This window comes from Schistocerca gregaria, chromosome 4, assembly GCF_023897955.1.
Source record: "Schistocerca gregaria isolate iqSchGreg1 chromosome 4, iqSchGreg1.2, whole genome shotgun sequence".
Lineage (NCBI taxonomy): Eukaryota > Metazoa > Arthropoda > Insecta > Orthoptera > Acrididae > Schistocerca > Schistocerca gregaria.
Window position 1 is genome coordinate 764,750,187 of NC_064923.1, and position 11,593 is coordinate 764,761,779.

Below are 11,593 nucleotides of genomic sequence, written 5' to 3' on the forward strand. Positions count from 1 at the left end.
CCATTTCTGCGTTCGTGCGATAATTGAAAGGAGGGACCATGTTACGATCTTTCGCAATGACACAATTTCGGAAGATGGAATGCAATATTTAAGCCGTCGCTCTGTTACCTTCTTTTTCTCCTCCAGTATAGTCACTGAATGAATAGAGGATTTCGAACCGCTCACTGATTTTTCGTAAGACCAAAACTTCTTAGTGTTTTTACTCAGATCGGCTGCCAAAATTTAATTTTCAAAGTCACTGAATTCCTCCCCCATTGCGCTCCTTACGCTCATTTTCGTTAAGTCCAACTTTCACTTGTGAGCTAGGTTTTCACTTCTCTTGGACCGAAGCTCTCTTTGTTTACGTATCAGTTTTGTAAGATAACTACTAAGCCACAGTGGATCTTTCCCATCACTTAAAACCTCGCTCGGAACATACTTGTATAACGCAAGCTGCGACATGGTCTCGAATTCAACAATGGCTCGAAAATAGAATAAATTTTCTTTATTTCATGTCGGTGGTCACAAATTTGTATGTCATCAGACCGCCGGTTTCGGTCTATAATGGCCATCTTCAGATCTGTTTTATAAAAACAAGTCCTATTATACTGGAGCGATAGTGGCATCGTCAAACACTAAACACAAAATCTGTGCGTGCATCGTCAGTCATATATAAATAATAGTATACACAAGAGTCATTTTATCAGCAGCAAAAATGGTTCAAATGGCTCTGAGCACTATGGGACTTAACATCTATGGTCATCAGTCCCCTAGAACTTAGAACTACGTAAACCTAACTAACCTAAGGACATCACACACATACATGCCCGAGGCAGGATTCGAACCTGCGACCGTAGCATTCACGCGGTTCCGGACTGAGCGCCTAGAACCGCGAGACCACCGCGGCCAGCTCATCAGCAGCACTAATGTTCAAAACAAACTCTCAAGTTCTTATAAAACAGATCTAAAGAAGGTCGTTATAGAACGAAACCGGTAGTCTGATGATATAAAAATTTGAGATCACAGACGTGAAGTAAAGGAAATTTTTACTTTCGTAAGGAAAAATGAAAGATGCTATTGAATTTTTTTCCATTTGTACTCTAGATCTTCGTCCTCACCACTGAATATTTCATGCCGCCTACTTATATACTCTGAATTTGTATCTTGTCACTCTTGCTAAGCAAAGACATTTTCCTACCTTCCGTACTTGCTGTAACAGCTGCATGAGGACTGATACCTTGTTCTACCTTAACCGATTCGGTGTCTCGCTATCTGAACCGGATTTGGCTTGAATGCATTGAACAAGACCTTGTCCCATTGGATAACGAACTGTGTCCCAGATGGAATCGTCATAGTTCATTCTCAAATTGAAAAACCTGGCGAAAAGCGCTGGAATGATTGTCACGGCGTTAAGTCAAGTGCCGGCGCGCTACTAGGAAACGAGGGCTGTGAAGAGGACGTCAGCCAATTGCACGCTGAGCAACCCCTTTCCAGGACAACAACGCGATGGCAGCGACCTCTACGCGAAGAGGACATAAGCACCGCGCCGACTGGTCGCGACCTACTTCTACAGCAGCATCGAGATTAGGCACTTCAACGACTGAGGAACTGTATATACTGAAGAACATTGTTTATTTTGTGTGTCTGCCTTTGTTTGCTTCACATCTGTTTGACACGCAGTTAAGTATTGTAATCATTTCCTTTTGAAATAAAATTCATTAATATGATTTGGCCGGCCGCTGTGACTCAGCGGTTGTAGGCGCTTCAGCCTGGAACCTGGCGACCGCTACGGTCGCAGGTTCGAATCTTGCCTCGGGAATGGATGTGTATGATGTCCTTAAGTTAGTTAGGTTTAAGTAGTTCTAAGTTCTAGGGGACTGATGACCTCAGATGTTACGTCCCATAGTGCTCAGAGCTATTTAAACCGTTTTGCTTGAATTATTGTCTAGCGATCAGAGAAAGCAAATTTTCTAGGTATTTGACGAGTAGGCAGGATACATCAATGATGCCTTAAGCAAGTCCAGGACCGATTCCCGAGTCATTTTTGCCCAGTTGGAGCTGATACTCCGTCTCTGACGACCCCGATGTCGACAGAACTTTAGACTTTATTCGCTCTCCATCACCCATTTTCAAATGATTCAGATGGCTCTGAGCACTATGGGACTTAACATCTGAGGTCATCAGCCCCCTAGAACCTAGGACTACTTAAACGTAATTAACCTAAGGACTGCACACACACATTCATGCCCGAGGCAGGATTCGAATCTGCGACCGTAGCGGTCGCTCGGCTCCAGACTGAAGCGCCTAGAACCACTTGGCCACCGTGGCCGGCCACCCATGTTCGTTCAGTTTCGTATGTTCTAGACTTTGCTTCTTCGTAGATACATATAAAACCTTCTTCGCATCAGGGTTGTAGAATGAACATTGTGACATACAAATAATGCAAGAAAATAGATATTAATAAATCTTAAAAAAAAAAACAAGTAGAATAATCAGAAATTTTTTTCTCAGTCGCCTTTTTTAAGCGGCTGTTAACCTAGCATCATTAGTCATTGGAGCGCCAAACTTACGTCTAAAATTTAATTTGCTTACACAGTACAAATAACTATCTGAAGATGGTCACGTAAGTGCGAATCTTTTGTTAAGAAATTGCCTTCAAATGTGGGTGGTAGTGATGGAACAAATTGCACGAAACGTATTCATTCGTTTTCGTAACGGAGTGTTTAAGAACACTACGGTACATGCAGATCACGGTGGACACATCAAGATCCAGACGACAGCGTCCTGTGTTGTCCGCACAGCGCCCATCGCAGCCTCGCCCAACGCGCTTGATGCCATTAGCACCCTCGCCAGCACTGCCCCAATCAACTTTCCATTCTGCTTCTACGGCCATTTGTAACGCAGCGTTACGAGACAACCACTTCCCCGGGCGCGATTTAATGCAGTGCTAACGGTGTTGCGTCGACACCCTCCGCCCAACCTAATCCCAGATAGCATCTGGTCTAAACTAATTTCGTAACTCATCTCCTCCGTACTAACTACTGCCCATGCTTCTTCGCCTCTCCTTGTTAAGTAAATCGATTCGAGCCTTTTATAGACCAGAAAGATGAGGCTTCGATGCCAGTGTACGTCGTCGTTTATCCAGCAGGTCGTTTAGGGAATTAAATTAGGCTGTTTAATTACATTACGCCGGTGGTACGGCATCTCGAGTTGACACTTGTACGGACTGATAAGATCGTGTGGGTGGACACTTCTCCAGTAATTGGGGGGGGGGGGCTGTGTAATGCAGAGGGCGTCACGCTTGTCCGCTGATCGCTGACGGCCGACTAATGTCTCTTCCATCCTGTCCACTTTCTTTGTTTTGCTGGAGAGCACGTCTTTAATCGGCCTTTGTAAATTTCTCCAGACAAAAGTGCCCGATACATAAGAGGGAACATGTTACTAGCTTCCCGTGTTATACGAGGCTTCAGCAGTATAGTTATACGATGTGATAACGGCCGTTTACAGATTGCATTACCTCATTGCATATGCAGACGTCATTATCTCGGATTTCGTTGCCACCCATGCCGTGTCTGATAGCATTTTACGGGATATTTTCCTTGTTGTTGCCATAAAAGACAAAACAGGCAAACGTGGCAGGCGCTCGTTCCGGAAGACGACATATTTTGACAGGACCTTCGACCAGGTGGAGGAGCAGTCAAGTTAGTTTAGCAAGAAACTGGTTTACGTTCTTTAATTTAATCTGCCGGTGTCCACTGGACGAAATTACTTAGTGACCTACTCATCGTAGGGGCCGGTACATAATTCCCAAAACAACGATTTAAAATTTAAAAAATGCGAAAACATACGAAATTTAAAAACCGAAGAGAGTATAAGAAAGAAAGCATAAAAAAACTTCCAGCTGTATGCACGGCTCTAAGCTAATGCGACGAACTCATGTACGGTACAAAAAGAGTGTCAACGTTCAATTCTCTCACCTTAGATTTGAAAACATTCGGTTTCTTACCTATCTTTTTCAGTTCTGCTGGAAGTTTATTAAAAGTTAAACCAGCACGCCTTCTGTACGACAGTTACAGAAGTATTACCCAACTGGAAAACTTTTTCCATATAATATTCATTGAGTGGATGAGACAATAATTTTTAAATAACTTCATATTACCAATTACAAAATTTACAAATCCCATGAAGGAATGTATGTACAGGCATGCTAAGAACTGTATTCTAAGATACTTGAACAAAAGCCTGTATGAAACTCGAAAACATGGGTGCTGTTTTGTGTGGGATATCATAGGATATAACAGACTCGAAGTAAAATTCCGCTTTTGCGACAGTTCTTTTCCAAAAATTCTACTTTTTGCAGTTAAAGAGTCAATCATTTTTCTTGAGGCAGACGTTTAAAACTTTGCTTTTTCTTCATTTGTGGCAACGGCATTGCCGCAGTGGATACACCGGTTCCCGTGAGATCACCGAAGTTAAGCGCTGTCGGGCGTAGCCGGCACTTGGATGGGTGACCATCCAGCTGCCATGTGCTGTTGCCAGTTTTCGGGATGCACTCAGCCTCGTGATGCCAATTGAGGAGCTACTCGACCGAATAGTAGCGGCTCCGGTCAAAGAAAACCATCATAACGACCGGGAAAGCGGTGTGCTGATCACACGCCCCTCCTATCCGCATCCTCATCTAAGGATGACACGGCGGTCGGATGGTCCCGATGGGACACTTGTGGTCTGAAGACGGAGTGCTTTTTTTCTTCATTTCTGATTCAGTTGTGGCCGCGGTGCTCTAGCGGGCGGAAGACTAAACTCCGAAACTGGAGTGCGTCGGTTCGATGGCAAATAAGGGTGCGGGTTTTTCCTCGTTCCAGTCTGTCCAGGAAGGTCGCAGGTCCCCTCCGCTTGCTATCAGATGAGTGCCGGGGATCTTTTCCTGCGGTAACAGGTGGCCGCGGAGATGCGCCTTCCTAGCGCCGCGGCGAAGGAAGGTTGCTCCCTGCCTGCAGTCAGACCGATAACCTGTTTACGAGATTTACCTTCTGTGATTCGGCGGCGGCAGCCTCTTGAAGAATTAATCTTCACGTCTCAAATAAAATACGCCAAGTGATGAGGCACGTGAAAGATAATAGGGGCCTCAGAACGGCGTTAGGAAACGCAGTGTGAGTGCAGACAGTATATAACGTGGGGAATACCGTGCGAATGACAAAACTGCGCCAAACACGAGGGATGTCTGCTTCTGCGCTATCCCGAGATTTCGGCGGTAGTTGAACATGCATCGGACTACTAACGTAAAATTGCAATGAACGACGGGAGGATAGCGCAGCTGAAATAATTACTGAGACTAAAATAACATAGTAATACTTTCAATGGAGACGGCAGATTGCAGGTGAGAGCAGCGTGTAAGTCACTCAACGCGAGGGTGAAGCGTAAACGGCAGACAAGGCACGGAAACGTGCGTCATACAGCGATGGACGGAGCACCGGTGACGTCACAGCCTGTGTCTCGGCTGTACGAAGAGGGCAGCAAGCACAGCCGTGTCATTTAGCTCTTGACAATGGCCGAATAGCATTCAGCCCAAAGATCGTGAGTGAATAACCACTTGACGTCAATGTAAGCCCGACAAAATTTCATATAGTTGGAGTATTGTTCTCCTGTTGGTGCTCATTGGAAGTATTCAGTACTGTCTTTTCTTTACGCCCCTCTAAATGAAATATTCTTCCTAGTGAGCTGAGGCTGGCACTATGACATAACGCAGCCATTCCTGTTTTAGTTCCAGTGTGGTGGTGATTTTCTGTGTATCAAATTTGCTCTTAATTCCGATGTATTCTTTCTATCGAATAACGAAATTGCAACCACTCATTCCAATACACTTCGAGTAGCAGTTATTACATTTTGACTTCTAGATCCCTGAAATGTCATATTTATCTTTCTCTGCAGTCTCTATTTACAGTTTCTTTCGATGTGCGCTGTTTGTTTCGAACGCTAGTTTAATTCCACGTCACGAATTTCGTGCATGAGCTGGTTATAATGAGTTAGGATGAACCACTTTCTGTTTTTGTTGCGGGATGAGTATTTCAGCATGAGAATGCATTGACTTTTTTTATATTATATATACTCTTATTATTTTATTGTCGTCTGTTCGTATCTCCTTTTTAATTGTGTTCTTCAGCTTTCGTACAATCTTTCTTTCTTATCCATTGTTTGATACCCACTTTTAGCTCTTGCCAATAAGTTGATCTAAAGATATTCTACAATCTTTTATCACATGGAAACTGGCTCCCAGTTTTTTTGGTAAGTTAGGTGGTTTTCTTTTTTTGCAGTTGGATACTATAAATTTTGAAATCAAGGTAATGTGTAATCTTTCTTCAGTTTCTACTTACATACTGCGCTGAATGTTATATAATGCATGTGCAAACAGTTCATTTGCTCTTATGATTTCTCAACCAAACGTGTGATAACATCTACATATTTGTACACATATAAGACTTTGTATAGTTTTGTCATTCTTATTTTTTAAAAAGTCATATTTTCAGTATTAGTCACTGAAATATTCGCTGATATCTGTGAGGACGGTCTTCTGATGGACGAGGGCTTTCCTGTTTTTGCAACATAATGAACTGTTGGTGCCAAAGTAGTTTCTCTCTGAAAGTGTTGTTATGATTTCTCTCAGTTCTTTTGTGTTGATGTTTCTCATTTCCGAGTTTATTGTCAGCTACTCTTGTAAGGTAATGGATACTCAGATGGGATATAAGTGTATTCTATCTTTTACATGAAAGAATGTAAGTATTGCAGTTGATAGCATGTGTGTAACTCTTTTCTGGATTAATTCTATGTAGTGCTTTATACTTCTGCTGTCTTACGTACTTTGGCGTGGCTTCTAAGAGTGGGTGCTGCCAGTTTTCTTTGTGCAAAGTTTTATTTCTGTACTTTTGTGAGTTCGCTTATGACATTTTTAGTGTGTTCTTTAGTTTGACTATACTGACAGCTCAATACATGGGTAGCTGTCTGGTCGGCAGCTTGTTCGGGTAGTGCCCAGTGACCAGTCAGTCAAAACACTTGACGCATCCATGTAAGTTTACGCACCTGTCTGTTGAATCTTAGTATAAGTAAACCTTCAATATCCACTTTGATCAAGAATAAAGGTTGAGAACTATCAGCAATTCAGTGATAATTCATCCGAATGGAATACGTGATCTATGATAATGATCTAAAGCAATCTTTGGTAGATACCAAGTAGAAAAAGTCTTAGCTAGTAAAATTTTGCATGTGGGAACCTCAGATGTTGCTTTATAGTTCTTAGTAACTATTTCTAAATACGGTTGGACAAACATGTGAGAAAATGTGATAGATTTAAGCCCTAATCCACGAAATTCGGCGAACGGAGAAGGGAAATAGAAGAAAACTACTAAGGGGTAACACATGATCATTTTAAAACTCTCGACGTTTTGGCGGTACTCGTTCTAAGCTTGGCTATGCCATCTTGCCATTAGACAAAGTCACTCCGGCCAACGCCTTTCCGCATTCACTGCCGCCTGGTCGATCCCACCTCTCACTTCCCTGTGCAAAGCTTTGGCACTGAGTTACATGTTTTCATGCAACATGACGGTATCCCTTTTTCCGACATAAGAGCAGTCGTAAATTCTTGTCTGTTGAGCCAAACATTTGAATTGCACTGCAAACGTATCTCCCAAGGAAATGATACATTTCAATCTCGTAATCCAGAGTTACCTGAACATTGTACCACGGGATGGAGTTCACTGTAGTGTGGGACGTTGCATCGTCATTTGGCTTCACTCAGTCTGCTGCGGGAACAATCACTGCAGAGGACTGTCGCACGTAGCAGAAGCCAACGCATGATCTACTGTCCACCTAACGGAGCACAAAAAATGCTAATACGTTCCTTTACAACAAAAAACAAAACCTCTGACTGGAAAGTGGGGTACCAGCTGCCTCATTGTACATTCCTCAGCACCTTTAAAAAATTTCCCAACTCTATTGGCATGCGGACCGATTTAGTGCACCCAGCCACGTTTGGTAGCCTTGCGGTCTTTGGCGCCTTGCCACGGTTCTCGCGGTGTCTCCCGTCGGAGGTTCGAGTCCTCCCTCGGGCATGGCTGTGTGTGTTGTCATTAGCGTAAGTTAGTTTACTTTACATTAAGTAGTGTGAAAGCCTAGAGACCGTTGACCTCAGCAGTTTGGTCCCATAGGGACTTCCCCCAAGAGGAGCGGTAGGGCAGAGGGAAGAGGGAGGGAGAGGGGAGGGAGGGAGAGAGAGAGAGAGAGAGAGGGAGAGAGACAAAGAGAGAGAGACACAGAGAGAGAGAGAGATGTAGATAAACAAAAATATTATCCTACAAAAATCTGCAAATATTATCGTGGTGTATATTAAACTATTCCATTTGATCAGAGGATTACGAGATGGACTGGATTTTTTGCAGACAAAGTACTATGAAAGTAGTACCTACACTCAGATATACCATTAACAAATAGTAATTAAAATACCCACTTTTCAGTAAAATTGGTATTTTGACCTTGTGCATCGAGTGAAACGTTGCACTTCCGATGAAAAGCTGTTCTAAGAAAGTATCAAAATTCAGACGGCCAGTATCCAGCACACGCTTTGTAGGATTAGTTTGTTTGAGCCGTATCATACAAAACCTGTTACATCACTGAGAATAAGATGTGGTTCTCACTTCCATCAGATGTTATTAAAGCTGGGGATAATTTCTGAAATAGAAGCCAAATATGTAGACTTCAGCGAGAGGAAGAAAGCTGAAAAAGTAAAAGTAAGTAGAGAGATCGATAAGGAGAAGTATGGATAGTTTCAGGTCATTTTATGTAGTGTCCGAAAGTTTCTGGTATGCTACATCAGAACCAGCTTTTATTACGTGTAATTTATGATATAACGAACAAAACATTTTTCATGCTAAGGAATCGATTTGGAATAGATTCACAGGTCGCTGTGTAAGTAGGCTGTTTCGGTTTTTATGTTGGTAACGCCACGTAGCGCTCTATATGAAAATCACTGACTGTGTTGCGTGAAGTCTGTGGCTGGTTTGCATTGTTGGAATATTCGCTATTGTAGTGTTGCGTAGTTGGATGTGAACAGCGCGTAGCGTTGCGCTAGTGATGGCCTAAACTGCGATTTTCCGATGTCAGTGATTTCCGTGAATGCTACTTTTCAGTATCTGCTATTCTTAACTGTGATTTGTCGCAGTTAAGAGTCGCAGTTAAGGAACGTAGGTCGCGTATCCCTCCGCCACTGCTATTTCTGCGATTTCTGCTACTTTCGCGATTTCTGTGACTTCTGCTACTTCTGCGATTTCTGCGACTTACCACCGTATGAAAAAGTTACATCTGCCCACACAGAAAATTGCATCTCAACAAATCTGTCATTGGTAAGTAAGTTTTACGTTTGTTCTTCTTTTGGCTTTAATTATGTATTAAAGAAACAACTGTGAAAATATTAATAGTGTAATTAATATGTAAGTAGCCATACAGTAGCGTAATAGTTCGTGTTTAGAAAATGAATTCTAACATATTGTTACGTTCACAGGTACCCGAACTTCATTTCAGTCACTCAGTAAATTGATAACTCAAAATATCACTGTCAACAGATCTGGAGAAATTGCCACTGCGTCTTTAGACCATTTTCGTCAGACGAGAGGTTAGTTTCTAAGTGTTTCGATTGACTTAATTACTTCAGTGAGATCGTTCTTGCAAATGTGAAATATACCCCATTGAGTGGCTTTCATTACAGCAAATATTAGCAATCTACTCTGTCAATTATATTGCTTGTAATTAGTGACAGCAAAAATTGTTTAATAATCCTTGTGATTTTGCAGACACAGTTCTGACTCTTGATTACTGGTTGCTGTACGTATCTATCCACATCAAGGCTATTGAGAGAGACTCGTGAAGATTCAAGACACCTCTTAGAAGATTTGCAGTTTAAAAGTGACATAATTGTGAAATAAGTGTGGAGATGGGTGATTAAACTGTGTTTTATTGAAGTTGTTATGCGATTTTAAAGGATTAATAAATGTTAAATACAGTGATTGAATTACGAAAATCTCATTTGCCACATGTTTAAGCCGTCCTATACCCGTAATTTTCCGCCACACATTTACTGGTAAACACTAGTTGAAGAGTGACATGCCGCCCCCCCCCCCCCCCCCTCTCCAAAATCTTGGTGTGACACTGACCAGTAACATAGCCTGAGGTATAGAATATGCATTTTGAGGCTGTTGATATGAAAGTGGGAAGTACAGATCTTCCAGTTAAATCAGGAACAGCCATGTAGAACACCAGGGGCAAAACTTTTATCCCGAGTCTTGAACTGTGCCGGAATAAAAGTGAGGCATTCATATGACTCAATAATGCTGTTTTCATTTCACTACATTTATACAGATGTCTGAGTTCTGCTGTGTCCTGTAGGCATGTGGAGTATTAACCAAAACTGTCATATTGGAAGCAGAATCACATTTGTTACGTTACTTGATATTTTCAGAAGAAAAAGGCAATGTTGCTTCTTATTAATATAATACATTCAGAGTCGCAGCTGTGTTTGTCCAATCATAACTGATGCTGAATGTGCATGTCGTCTTATAATGTGAAGGGCTTATTTCAATAGTGGTACTAGTCCATTACCTCCACTTATCTGTCTATAATGCTTCTGAAATTAATGATCTAAACAAACATTTATAAAGGTTCATTTCCAGCAAGAAGCCATATGGTTGAATATTTCTGGTATGTCAACTGTAGATTTTTCAGAGCTCATTTAACTTTACAACTTCGTATCTCAAAATGAACAAAAATGGACTTGTACCACTAATGAAATACACTCCTGGAAATGGGAAAAAGAACACATTGACACCGGTGTGTCAGACCCACCATACTTGCTCCGGACACTGCGAGAGGGCTGTACAAGCAATGATCACACGCACGGCACAGCGGACACACCAGGAACCGCGGTGTTGGCCGTCGAATGGCGCTAGCTGCGCAGCATTTGTGCACCGCCGCCGTCAGTATCAGCCAGTTTGCCGTGGCATACGGAGTTCCATCGCAGTCTTTAACACTGGTAGCATGCCGCGACAGCGTGGACGTGAACCGTATGTGCAGTTGACGGACTTTGAGCGAGGGCGTATAGTGGGCATGCGGGAGGCCGGGTGGATGTACCGCCGAATTGCTCAACACGTGGGGCGTGAGATCTCCACAGTACATCGATGTTGTCGCCAGTGGTCGGCGGAAGGTGCACGTGCCCGTCGACCTGTGACCGGACCGCAGCGACGCACGGATGCACGCCAAGACCGTAGGATCCTACGCAGTGCCGTAGGGGACCGCACCGCCACTTCCCAGCAAATTAGGGACACTGTTGCTCCTGGGGTATCGGCGAGGACCATTCGCAACCGTCTCCATGAAGCTGGGCTACGGTCCCGCACACCGTTAGGCCGTCTTCCGCTCACGCCCCAACATCGTGCAGCCCGCCTCCAGTGGTGTCGCGACAGGCGTGAATGGAGGGACGAATGGAGACGTGTCGTCTTCAGCGATGAGAGTCGCTTCTGCCTTGGTGCCAATGATGGTCGTATACGTGTTTGGCGCCGTGCAGGTGAGCGCCACAATC

General features: G+C 43.2%; 1 long non-coding RNA gene across 1 annotated transcript; it reads left to right on the plus strand.

Moving 5' to 3' along the window:
• The first annotated feature begins 9,207 nt into the window (after positions 1–9,207).
• On the plus strand, positions 9,208–9,898 carry LOC126268102 (uncharacterized). Its single transcript, XR_007549090.1, has 3 exons — positions 9,208–9,368; positions 9,527–9,637; positions 9,816–9,898. It is a non-coding gene; the product is annotated as an uncharacterized LOC126268102 (long non-coding RNA).
• The last annotated feature ends 1,695 nt before the right edge of the window (positions 9,899–11,593 follow it).